We start from the raw sequence: 13,438 nt of genomic DNA, 5'->3' as shown, positions 1-13,438 counted from the left end.
GGAATGAAAAAGAAAAGAAAATATATTACCCACTCTTTCTTATTTTTTGTTCCTAGCTTCATTTGTCCTCCATCTCATTTTCAGAGAATCACCTCCACTATTGTTTTGGGAAATATGTCCCCACAGCTGCCTCCTTCCTTATGAAATTGGTTGAAGTGCCAGCATTCTTCAGTCGAGCCAATCAGAATCCTTCTCAGTCTGGTTAGGAAGGCTCCTTAGTTTGGATCCCATTAAAATTTCAACTCAACTTCTTACCTATTTTTAAGTAATGAAATGTAAACGTGTACACTCTTGACTATCATATTCTGATTTGGGTGCTAGAAATAAACAAATATGATTGACTACATGAAAGTACAGTGAGTTAAATGTTCGGAGAGACAGAAAGTAGGAAGTTGGAAAGGGAATTCTGATAGTGATCCATTCCTTGATTCCAATTTTTCCAGAGTCCTAACTTGAGACTTTTATCCCCTTGGACTTTGACTCAGCAAGATGCTTTGGTGCATTGTTAATATCTTTGCTTCCTTCTTCAGCTAAGTTTACTTGGCCTATTTAAGGACAGTCACAAAAGAGAGTTAATGGATACCAAAGTTTAGAAGAGACAACACTATCTCACTGTAACTTGGAACTGAACCGTAAGTGGAAATTAATATTCTATAGGGAATGAAAATTCTTCAGGAGTATGCAAAGCTTTTCCCCCTAAGCCTTGGAAGTACAATATGACATATAAGTTTAATTCACTTATAGAAAAATTAAATGACCTCTATAATTATTAATATTGTTAATAGTTTTTCCTTTAGGATGTTTGGCAGGTGTCTTCATTACAACTTATGTTCTTTTTCTCTAGTCAAGGTTTGTTTTATTAGATTTAAAGAAATGAGCAAAATATATGCATTCCATAAAATAATTAAAAATAACTACCCTTGAGATTTCAGACCCTGAATATTGGCTTCAAATGTTCCAGATTACAAATTGATTCACCAAATCTGAGATGAAATGTCAAAGGTACATGACCAATTATTTATGACATTTCATTTGTAGTTAAGGCTATAAATTGTTCATGATGAAGTCTTGAGAGAGATGCTTAAATGTCAAATACTAGAGTGCTGGGTTCTATATTAATTGCTACTTTTATGATCTGTACTTTTTCATACTTGTTATCTTTCTACCATTTAACACTAAGTACATTTGACTCTGTACACTTTTAATTCAAATTTGGATATAGAAAAAAAAAGAGAAAAGAATAGTGCTTGTAGTGGTAATTGACTTAAAAAAAAAGGTTAAGATGAATGCATTCATTGATAACATTGACCATAATTTAATTCATTCAATCTCACTGTCAAAGAATATGAGAACTAATCAATTAGGTTTTAAATATATAATGAAAACAAACTGCAGACTTCTATTCATGTTCACATTTGAATTGGAATCTGACTTTTCACTTGTGCCTTTAGTTTTAAGCATTCATCATGAAAGTCTGACATTTCAATTGATACATAAAATTTAGTACAATTAATTCCTATTCAAATGTTAAATATCCCAAACAATTAACATCTGATGTGTTTCTCACACAAATTGGCATGCTTAGCTAATTTTTGGATACCTAAATTCATTCTTTCTAAAGAGTTATGTTAAAAATGTTTTGCCGGGAGTGGTGGCTCATGCCTGCAATCCCAGCACTTTGGGAGGTCGAGGTGGGTGGATCATCTGAGGTCAAGAGTTTGGGGCCAATATGGTGGAACCCCATTTCTACTAAAAACACAAAAATTAACTGGAGAGTGGTGGCGGGTGCCTGTAATCCCAGCTACTCAAGGGAGGCTGAAGCAGGAGAATCGCTTGAAACTGAGAGGTGGAGGTTGTAGTGAGCTGAGATGGTGCCACTGCACTCCAGCCTGGGTGACAGAGTGAGACTCTGTCTCAAAAATAAAAAATAATAATGAAAAATAATGTTTTAAGTTAAATAATGGAGAGGCTTATAATGTTCCAGAATTTTAAAACTTAACTTTTTGTTTTTGCACATTGCAAAATTTATTGTAAATATTTATTTAATTCAAAATAAATCAGAATTCCATATTGGAAGGCATTAAAATGTTTTGTAAGATTTTATGGCAGAATAAAGGTGAGATACTTCAATATAACTTTATAATAGAATTCTAGGATCAAGAGCTTGTGATTCAATATAATAAAAAGACATTAATCTGCTATAATTAAAATTATTTTATAGGATAAATAAAAAATTAAAAAGATAACTTACATGATCTCAGAACATATCTAAGAATATGGGGAATATGACATATATTAAAGGGATATTTCAATGCAGTGGTTAAGATTGTTTTTTAAATTAATAATGTTTGCTTAACAGGCTTTCCACTTAGAAAACTAAAGCTTGTTTTATCAACTATGATTTCCAAAGAGATTAAGGTGCTAAATATAGAAACAAAAATACGAGCAGCAGCCTCAAAATTTATGAGTCATTTTTAAGCAAGACAGAAAACCTGTCATAAAGGAAAAAATGACAGGATAGACTGCATGAATGTTAGAAATTTTAGGATATTAATATCCATTATAAGCAGGTCAAAAGATGATAGACTGCAGGGAAGTCTTTGCTTCATGTGAATGAAGCAACAGAGGTTTCAAGTCACCATTGCAAAGAAATTATTCAAATTAATAAAGCAACAAGAAATATTATAGAAAAACCCGGAAAATTGTTACCACCATGGCACGGAATCTTTAAGCTTCAATTTCAGGAATAAACATCTAAAATGTTCAATACATTTAAATGCAGATACGAAATCTACACAAACACATATTTTTAGAATAATTTGTCATTTTCTTAGAGGTCTCAGATTTTGCTATCTTCAGTTTTTCCTTATCTTTCTTACCATTCTGCTCTTCAACACTAGAAATCCTTTGTTTAAGCAACAGAGCAGAATGTTATCCACTGACTTACATCAATGCTTGCCTAATTTCCCATTCTTATAAAGAACAAATTACCGTTTTTCTTACATTAAATTACTATTTTTTTTTTTTTTTTTTTTGAGACGGAGTCTCGCTCTGTCGCCCAGGCTGGAGTGCAGTGGCACAATCTCGGCTCACTGCAAGCTCCGCCTCCTGGGTTCACGCCATTCTCCTGCCTCAGCCTCTCCGAGTAGCTGGGACTACAGGCGCCCGCCACCACGCCCGGCTAATTTTTTTGTATTTTTAGTAGAGACAGGGTTTCACCGTGGTCTCGATCTCCTGACCTCGTGATCCGCCCGCCTCGGCCTCCCAAAGTGCTGGGATTACAAGCGTGAGCCACCGCGCCCGGCCAAATTACTATTATTGTTTTTATTTATTATTTGTACTTGAGGTCTTGCTCTTTCACACAGGCTGGAGCACAGTGGTATGACTATAGCTCACTGCAGCCTTAAACTCCTGGGCTCAAGCAATCCTTCTGCCTCAGCTTCCTGAGTAGCTGGGACTACAGACACTCCACCATGCCCAGCTAATTCACTTTTACTTTTGTTTTCAGAGATGGGGTCTCATTGTGCTGCCCAGGTCGCTCTTAAACTACTGATCTCAAGCAATCCTCCCACCTCTGGCTCTCAAGTAGCTGGGATTACAGGCACTTGCCACTGTGCCCAGCTGTCTTGCATTAAATTATATAATGAACAGTAATTGAGATGATTTAGATAACTGCACTAGTCTCCATTATAATATTTCACACAATAGTAAATTATTATTTTTAATTGACTATCAAATTATTGGAACTAAAGTGTCTGCTAGGGCTTTGAATCTATGCAAGCCTCTATTATTGTGCTACTTGATATTCTGATATATGTGGCCCTATCAAGAACACTGTTCTGCCAATGGAAACTCAGTTCAATCAAATGATAGGGAGCTCTGGACTTTCCCTTATTTCTATTTCCCCAATTTCTTCCCCCAGTCTGCTTAGCTCTCTGAGTTAATGATGGAGTCATTAGGGCTTATTTCAGCTTGAGTCACACAAACACACACATACATACAGGCAACAAACATACATTATTTTCCTCAGAATGAAATCATGCTTTTCTGCTAGTTTGTAATTAAGGCTAAAATTATATGTATGGGCATGCTATTTAATACAGTTGCAAATATTTAAGTAGTGGTACGTATATTTTTCCCAACTATTATCTTTGGGGGAATTTTAGTATTGGATATAGAAATTTAGAAATAAAATATAGAAAGTTTCTCTAAATTAAGATTTTATTTAGCTTACAGAATTTTATGGATGTTGGAAACTATGTGTATATATATATATATATTCATGACACCTTTAGAGAATATATGGAAGACATGTTGATAGTATTTGTAACTTTCTCAATTTTCTTTAGAAATGGTATAATCAATTCTGCTTTAAGGAGATCAATTTTTGTAGTAATTTTTCAAAATATCATCAATCATATTAACAATCTCAAATATATAACTAGAGTTTGGCCTAATATGATCTTATCATTTTAATTGCTTATTTACCTTATACCTGTAGCTATAATCTTTTTTTTAGTTTCACATTAAAAAGTGTTTTATTCTTTGGTGGCTATTGTGAATGGGATTGAATGTTTAATTTTGCTCTCAGCTTGGACGTTATTGGTGGATAAAAACGTTACTGATTTTTGCACATTGATTTTGTATCCTGAAACTTTGCTGAAATTGTTTATCAGATCTAGGAGCCCTTGGGCACAGACTATGGGGTTTTCTAGTATAGTATTATATTGCCTGTGAAGACAGATATTTTGACTTCCTCGCTTCCTATTTGGATACCTTTTCTTTCTTTCTTTTTTCTGATTGCTCTGGCTAGGACTTCCAGTATTATGTTGAATAGGAGTGGTGTGAGTGGGCATCATTGTCTTGTTATGGTTCTCAAGGGGAATGCTTCTAGCTTTTGCCCATTCAGTATGATGATGGCTATGGGTTTGTTGTAGATGGCTCTTACTATTTTGAAGTATGTACCTTCAATGCCTTAAAATGCCTCTGTATACAGCTAACTAGGGAGGTGAAAGACCTCTACAATGAGAATCACAAAGCACTGCTGAAAAAAATCAAAGAAAACACAAACAACTCAAAAAAATTCCATATTCATGGATAGGAAGAATCAATATTGTTAAACTGGCCGTACTCCTCAAAGCTATTTACAGATTCCATGCTATTTCTATCAAACTTCCTATGACATTTTTTCACATAATTAGAAAAAAGTCATTCTAAAATTCATTTGGAACCAAAAAACAGCCTGAATAGCCAAAGCAATCCTAAGCCAAAAGAACAAAGCTGGAGGCATCACACAACCCAACTTCACCCTATACTACTAGACTATAGTAACTAAAACAGCACAGTACTGGTACAAAAACAGACAGAGACCAATGGAACAGATTAGATTACCCAGAAATAAAGCTGCACACCTACAACCATCTGATATTTGACAGCATCACCAAAAACAAGCAATGGGGAAAGAACTCCCTGTTCAATAAATGCTGCTGGGATAGCTGGTTAGCCATATGGAGAATATTGAAAACTGAGCCCTTACTTTACACAAAAACCAAAAAGCAACTCAAGGTGGATTAAAGATTTAAAAGTAAAACCTAAAATGAAAAAGATTCTAGAAGAATATCTAGGCTATACCATTCTGGACATCTCAGCTTGGCAAAGACTGATGATGAAGACTTCTAAAGCAGCTGCAACCAAAACAAAGATGGAGCAGTGAGACCTAATTAAAGCAACCAGCTTTTGCACAGCAAAAGAAAGTATCAACAGAGTAAACAGATAACCTACAGAAAGGGAGAAAATATTTGTAATCTATGCATCTGACAAAGATCTAATATTCAGAAGCTATAAGGAACTCAACAAGCGGAAAACAAACAACCCCATTTAAAAATGGGCAAAGGACAGGAACAGACACTTCTCAAAAGAAGACATCACGTGGCCAACAAGTTTATGAAAAAATATTCAATATCACTAATCATTAGGGAAACGCAAATCAAAACCACAATGAGACACCATTCAAACCAGTCAGAATGGCTAATACTAAACAGTCAAAAAAGAACAGATGCTGGGTGAAGTTGAGGAGAAAAGGAAAGGCTTATACACTGCTGGTGGGAATGTAAATTAGTTCAGCCACTGTGGAAAGCAGTCTGGAGATTTTTCAAAGGACTTAAAGCAGAACTACCATTTGACCTAGCAATCCCATTACTGTGTATATACCCAAAAGAAAATAAGTTGTTCTACCATAAAGACATATATATATATATGTCTTTAAAAAGAAAAAAAAAAAATATATATATATATATATAGAGAGAGAGAGACAGTCTCACTCTGTCACCCAGGCTGGAGTGCAGTGGCACAACCTTGGCTCATTGCAACTTTCCACCTTCCGGGTTCAAGCCATTCTCCTGCCTCAGCCTCCCAAGTAGCCAGGACTACAGGCATGCACCACCACACCCAGCTAATTTTTGTATTTTTAGTAGAGACGGGGTTTTGCCATGTTGGCAAGGCTGGTCTCAAACTCCTGACCTCAGGTGATCTGCCCGCCTCAGCCTCCCAAAGTGCTGGGGTTACAGGTGTGAGCCACCACATGAACATGGAAACATCTATGATATTTCTGCTAAAGATAAATAACCTGAATCAATCATAAGGAAACAATAGACAAAACAAAACTAAATGGCACTCTAATTGTACCCACCTGAAACCCTCAAGATTGTCAAGGTCATGATAGCCAAGGAAAGGTTGAGGAACTGTTTCAGATAAAAGGAGATTGGAATAACATGTGACTCTGAACTTGATTCTTTTGCTAAAATGGACATCAGTAGACAAATGGTGAAATTTGAGGACCTGAGGATTAGCAGGAATAGATAATGGTAATGTTTCTATGTTAATTGCCTGGTCTTCATGTTTTTGCTGTGGTTAGATAGCATATTCTTGTTTGTTGAGTGTGATGGAGCATCATGTCTACAACTTACTCTCAAATAGTTTAGAAAAAATTATTTATATTATACTTGAAAGATTTTGTAAGATTGTTTCTAAAAATAATAAAGAAAAAGGTTTTGTAATGTTTATCGTAACCTATTTCCCATAAACCACAAGAAGATTTATATTTTATTTTTTCATAACATTTTGCTCATTAAAGCTTAGATCTTGATTTTAAAAACTATTGTTGCTCAAGTAACTCTGAGACATCTATGAAATATTAGATAAGATTCCAATGCTCTTGCTATCAGAGACCAAAAAGAAAAAAAAATGGAGCTTAGATAAGACCCACGTTAAATTATTTCCTTTTAGGAGGACTTTATATTTCTTGATTCAATAAAATAGGTTTGCATATTTGGGTAGTAAAACTGTGTCAACTGTCTCTTTCGTCTTCCAAATACACACACACACACACACACACACACACACTTTGCTTTTGCTATAAGAGTTTTTTTCCTTTTTTTTGACAAAGTCTCACTCTGTCCCCACCTCGGCCTCCCAAAGTGCTGGGATTACAGGCGTGAGCCACTGCACCAGGCCCATTATTTTTCTTAGATTAAAATCATGTTTTCTTTCTATTTTGTCCTAAAATCATATTTATAGATAATGCTATTTAATACATTTGCAAATCTTTAAGTAGTGATCTTTTCCCCATCAAATACCTTTGGGGAATTTGGATTTGAAAGCATTAGGAGATATTTGGCAAGATTCAGGATAGAAGGAGGCTAAAGAATATTTGAAATTATGGAAAGAAAGCAGTTTTCATGGGATAAAATATTTCTGGATGTGGCAGTGCTGTATATCTTAGAGATAAGTGGAAGAAAATATTCCAGTAAAATACTGTGGAAATAGATGAAGGAGCTAGAACATTCACGTCTCACCTTCCCAATTTTGGCTACAGGTTTATATAGAAGATAATTTAAGGGACAAGAAAAACAAAAGACTATAAATTTGGTTCAATGTACACTGCTCAGGTGAAGGATGCACCAAAATCTCACAAATCACCACCAAAAAACTTACACATGTGACCAAATACCACCTGTTTCCCGAAAACCTATAGAAAGGAGAAAATTTTAAAAATGGGCAAATTTATTTATCATTCTAGCATCTGATATTAGTTCCCTGAGGAAGAAGTATTTCTGACCATAATGTGAGCTCAATGTGAAAAAATAACTCATTAAGATCTAATCAGCTAATCACATCTTAGTGTAGTTGTATTGTTTTAGAGCTCAATTCCTGAAGGTTTTTAGTGAAAGGCAAAGTGTCAGTCTGTTTCATCTGTGAGAAGATCTGGAACAAGTCAATTTTAGATACATTTCTAAGATTCCTTGAGCCTGATCCACCATCAATCAATTTTTCTCACTTTCCTTTCTTTAAGAGGTAAAATCGGGTAACTGTAACTTTCTAGCCCAGAGGGAGATAAATGAACCTTTTTATTTTAAACTGCCTCCCAGCACATCCTTTTTAATGTAGAGAAATCAAACTAACAAGAAATGAAATTTTAAAAGCTTTCATATACGTCAGCTGCAATGGTGGTCACCAGGGTCTTCTCTACCATTAGTCTGAATGCATTAATCTGTTTTAGTTCTTGCCTGGTGCTGTTGAAATTTCACTCTGATTTCTCTGGACACTCTGGTACCCATATGCCTTATTAGTAGGGCATGTGCTTGCAAAGAGATGCAACTGTACTATTCAATTCACAGTTAAAATGACTCATCCATTTACATTTTTGGAAGTTTTGAGATAACACTTTCTAAAATACAATAGTTTGATTATTTGTAAGCACATTAAACAGATGTCAAGAGGAAGGATCATTTTACATTCCTGTATTTAAATGTCTAGTTCAGAAAAGAATTTATACTCTTCAAAAGGAAGAAGTTTCATCTCAGAAGTAATTCATATGCAGTCATATAAAGTTCACAAAAATATTTCTCTGAGTACTTTTCCAAATGAAAAGACTATTTTAAAATTTAATAGAGTGGATTCAAATTAATTTTAACTCTTTAAAATTTATTGGATCTTTACTATGAACACTAAACATGTATACAAAACTGAACAAACAAAATTACGGCTCACTTTACAGTTTTATATTTGAAATATTTGGGGTTACTGAAATTAAGTTTTAGTCTGACCAAGGTTTGAACATACTGTTAATCACATTTGCTCATAATTTAATAAGGCATAAGAATAATCTGGCAATAGGAAGAAAATAGATTGTATAATTGAGTCAATAAATTTGAATTATCATTATCTTAAGCAATTTTAACACCAATGTGAAATAAAAAATACCTTGGTAAGGTATTATTGAATTTCCTCATATACTTTTCCCAGTTTACTTCTAGACTCCAAATCTGTGCTGTGTGATGTTCATTTTCGAGCTCATACTGTTACCAGGGGGTCCTTGCTCCCAGAGCTCCCAAGATGGTGGTGGGCTGCTTCCAAGATGGCAGCAAGCCTCGTGTCCTCTGACCTGGGGTTCTTGGCCTCACGGATTCCAAGGAATGGAATCTTGGGCCACGTGATGAGTGTTATAGCTCTATTAGAAGCCGTGGGTCACAGAAGAGAACCGTGGAACCCAGTGACTAGTGTTCAGCTCAGTTAGGATGAACCAGGGCACTTACCCGTGCGGGAACAATGGCAAGCCTCTAGCCTGATAGAGAGCGGCAATGGGCACCTTGCTGGGTCAGGAGCACAGTGGACACCCTGCCGGATCGAGAGGGATGTAAGTCAGCAACGGGTCTGCGACAGCGGCAAACAGCAGTGGTGAACAGCAAGCGAAAGCTCAGCTGGAGCCGTAACAAACGCTGACCAGAAGAGAGTTCAGTTCCAAGATTTTATAGAGTGAAAACAGAGCTCCCATACAAACGGAGGGGACCCAAAGAGGGTAGCCATTGCCAGCTCGAATGCCTGGGTTTATATCCCGATCATTGTCCCTCCCCCTGTGCTCTCAGGTAATAGATGATTGGCTATTTCTTTACCTCCTGTTTTTGCCTAATTAGCGTTTTAGTGAGCTCTCTGATTGGTCGGGTGTGAGCTAAGTTGCAAGCCCCGTGTTTAAAGGTGGATGCGGTCACCTTCCCAGCTAGGCTTAAGGATTCTTAGTTGGCCTAGGAAATCCAGCTAGTCCTGTCTCTCAATACCAACTGCCTTAGCAGGCTTCGACAGATACTGCGAGTGGTGCTATGATGGAGAGAAATGATGCTTTGGTGTGGAAATCTGAACCAAATCATCAAGAATCAATAACTGTAATATAGGAGAAATGAGAGAGTTGCACTATTATATATGATCATCATGTTGTGGTTAAAGTTTTTCTAAATAGGACACTGTTTCTGGGATGAGAAGAGGAAATGAGTACTCTAGTTAGCTTGTTGCCTATGCATTCATATTTATTGACTTATTTGTTTTAAAGTGAAATACAGATTCAGAAAGCCACCTAAAGAAATATATAGTTTAATTAATTACCAAAGGGAAAAACAAAACAAAACAAAAAACAAACAAAAAAATAACAAAAAACCAGCCTTTTAATGACCCTTCTCCCTGACTCCCTGACAGCCAGGTCGAGAAACACAACTTTGACTCCCAAAGCCATCCATGAGACCTTCCTCATCCCGAATCTCCCCTTTCCACAAAAGTTACCACCATCCCTACTTTACAGTAATCTCTTCTTGGTATTTATTTATTAATTTATGTTTTACTCCTTTTTTCATCGTTTCATTGTAATTATTTGACTATTTTAGCAGACTACCCTGTGCCAAGTAACACTGCTATATTTTTAAGGAAAGCTACTCAAATGTATGAAAACATTTAACTTATTTAAACTTGCTAATCTAAATTGTTTTCGTTATTAAGAGCAACAAAGGCATTTTCTAGAAATTATTCACCTCAGAAGGTAACAAGCCAGTGACCTTCAAACCCAAGGAGTGTTTTTGTTGTTGGAAACTCTTCATGACTCAGTCGACACAATGGAGGAATATTTCTATACGTCACATGAAATACTAATTAACACTGCTGATTATAAAAGTCAATATTTGTCTTGTCAAAAAATATCACCAAGTAGGAAATGTGCATTTTAGGCCAGGTGCAGAGGTTCATGTCTGTAACCCCAGCCAAGGTGGGCAGACCACTTGAGGTCAGGAGTTCGAGACCAGCCTGGTAGACATGGTGAAAATCTATCTCTACTAAAAATGTGACAACAACAAAAATTAGCCAGGCATGGTGGCAGACATCTGTAGTCCCAGCTACTTAGGATGACAGTTTAGAAGCTAAGAAAGGAAGTTAACTAGTCATCTATAACATAAAATATAGTTTATAATAGGAAATATTAAATATAAAATATAACACAGACTTCCTGTTAACTTCCAAATAAGCCTAGAACAAGTAAATTTAATACATTTACTTCTAACCTGAGATTTAGACATAGAAGTTGTGGAAACAAAATTTAGCAGATTAACTGGTGTCTATTTCCTCCAGAATTATAATGGGAGGAAAGTGGCCTCAAGGTTTATAGGCCGTATGTAGACCTTATGCTTCTTTCAATCTGGGACCTGATAATTCTGTCATGTAATTAAATGTCTTATGTGTAATAACATAATGGAGATGGCATTTTATTAACCATAACTGTTTAAGGCCTCTTTCTACAGGTACACAATTCAGTACAAAATAAAATAATGCCTCAGATCTATTCTACTTAAAATAATTCAAAAGTTTTTCAAAGCTGTATACTAACCTCCTGCATACTTCTAGGTTTATGGTATTTATCCACACTCCTTCAAAACTTTACAACAGTTTTACTTTTTTCTCTCTATAAAAAAATTTTTGAGTTTTTTAAATTTTATTTTTTTAGACACAGAGTCTTCCTCAGTTGCCCAGACTGTAGTTGTCTAAGGTTAGGGGTTAGCGTTTGTTAGGAGTAGGGTTAGGGATCATAGCTTACTGCAGCCTTGCACCTCTGGGCTCAAACAATCTTACTGCCTCAGGCTCTGGAGTCACTGGGAGTACAGGTGTACGCCACCAGGCCCAGCATTTTTTTTTTTTTTGGTGGAGATGGGGTCTTACTATGTTGCCCAGGCTGGTTTTGAACCCTTGGCCTTAAGGGATTCTCCTGCCTCAGGCTCTCAAAGTGTTGGGATTATACACATAAGCCATTGCTTCTGGCTCCTTCTTTTAATTTTATTTTAGGTTCAGTTGGTACATGTGCAGGTATATTACAAGGGTATATTTTGTGATGCTCAAGTTTAGGCTTCTATTCATCCCATCATCAAATAGTGAACATAATACATGGTAGAAATTTTCTCAGCCCTTTCTCCCCTCACGCCCTACCCACTATGGTATTCCCCAGTGTCTACTTTTCCCATCTTTATGTCCATGCGTATCCAATGTTTAGCTCCCACTTGTAACTGAGAATATACAATATTTGGTTTTCTGTTTCTGTATTATTCACTGCAGATAATGGCCTCCAGCTGCATCCCTGTTGCTACAAGATTTCATTCTTTTATATGGCTGTGTAGTATTCCACGGTGTATACACTGTTGATGGGCACCTAGGTTGATTCCATGTCTTTGCTATTGTGAACAGTGCTGTGATAAACATGTGAATACAAGTGTCTTTTCAGTAGAACAATTTATTTTCCTCTGGGTATATACTCAGTAATGGGATTGTTGTGTCAAATGGTAGTTCTATTTTTAATTCTTTGAGAAATCTCCCAACTGCTTTCCACAGGGGTTGAACTAATTTACATTCCTACCAGTAATATGTAAGTGTTCTCTTTTCTCTGTATCTCCACCAACATCTGTTATTTTTTGACTTTTTAATAGTAGCCAGGGTGACTGGTGAGAGATAGTATCTCATTTTGGTTCTGATTTGCAGTTCTCCAGTGATTAGTGATGTTGCATATTTTTTCACATGTTTGTTGGCCACTTCACAGCAATTTTATTTGAAAGGAACTTTAGGTATTTATCTCTTGGCTACCAGTTAAAAGTAAAACGAACTTTGATTTAGTTTGGATAAGTAAAGACCAAGGGAGAGAAATTGTATCTGATTTTAAATTAGTAGAAGGAATTACACAAACACACACACACACACACACACACATGCCTCATCTATAATTAGCATTCGTCTTCTGTGTGTCCTAGGATAGAGTACACATGTGAAAGGGAGGCATATTTGTGTTCAGTACAATAAAGGAATCAAATAAACAAACAAACAAAAGTGATTTTTCCTCTAAAAGTAAAATAGAATAAACAAAATCAATTATATTAACCCTATAATGTAATACTGTGCTATATTATAATATAATTTCCATATATATTAGGAGTACTTTTTCTTATAACAATGTGGTCTTTTTACATGTATGCATGTGAGATTACATTATCTATTCAATTTTTTTTATAACTTTCATAACCTAACATTTAGCATGTTATTAATTGTAATAACTATCATTTTAATATCTACTATTATAGCTTGGACA

The 13,438-nt window shown here is 35.7% G+C and overlaps 1 long non-coding RNA gene across 1 annotated transcript in view; it reads right to left on the bottom strand.

Annotated features, from left to right (window-relative positions):
- Nucleotides 1-9,373, bottom strand: part of LOC129480350 (uncharacterized) — a 65,433-nt gene extending 56,060 nt beyond the window's left edge. The window contains exon 1 of the long non-coding RNA XR_008657004.2: nt 9,262-9,373. This is a non-coding gene — a long non-coding RNA (uncharacterized lncRNA). The remainder of the gene's footprint in view (nt 1-9,261) is intronic.
- Between the last annotated feature and the right edge of the window lie 4,065 nt (nt 9,374-13,438).

The sequence above is a fragment of the Symphalangus syndactylus genome, chromosome 4 (genome assembly GCF_028878055.3).
Source record: "Symphalangus syndactylus isolate Jambi chromosome 4, NHGRI_mSymSyn1-v2.1_pri, whole genome shotgun sequence".
Taxonomy (NCBI): Eukaryota; Metazoa; Chordata; class Mammalia; order Primates; family Hylobatidae; genus Symphalangus; species Symphalangus syndactylus.
Note: the sequence above shows the minus strand (reverse complement) of the source record. Positions and strands in the feature narration are given on the sequence as shown.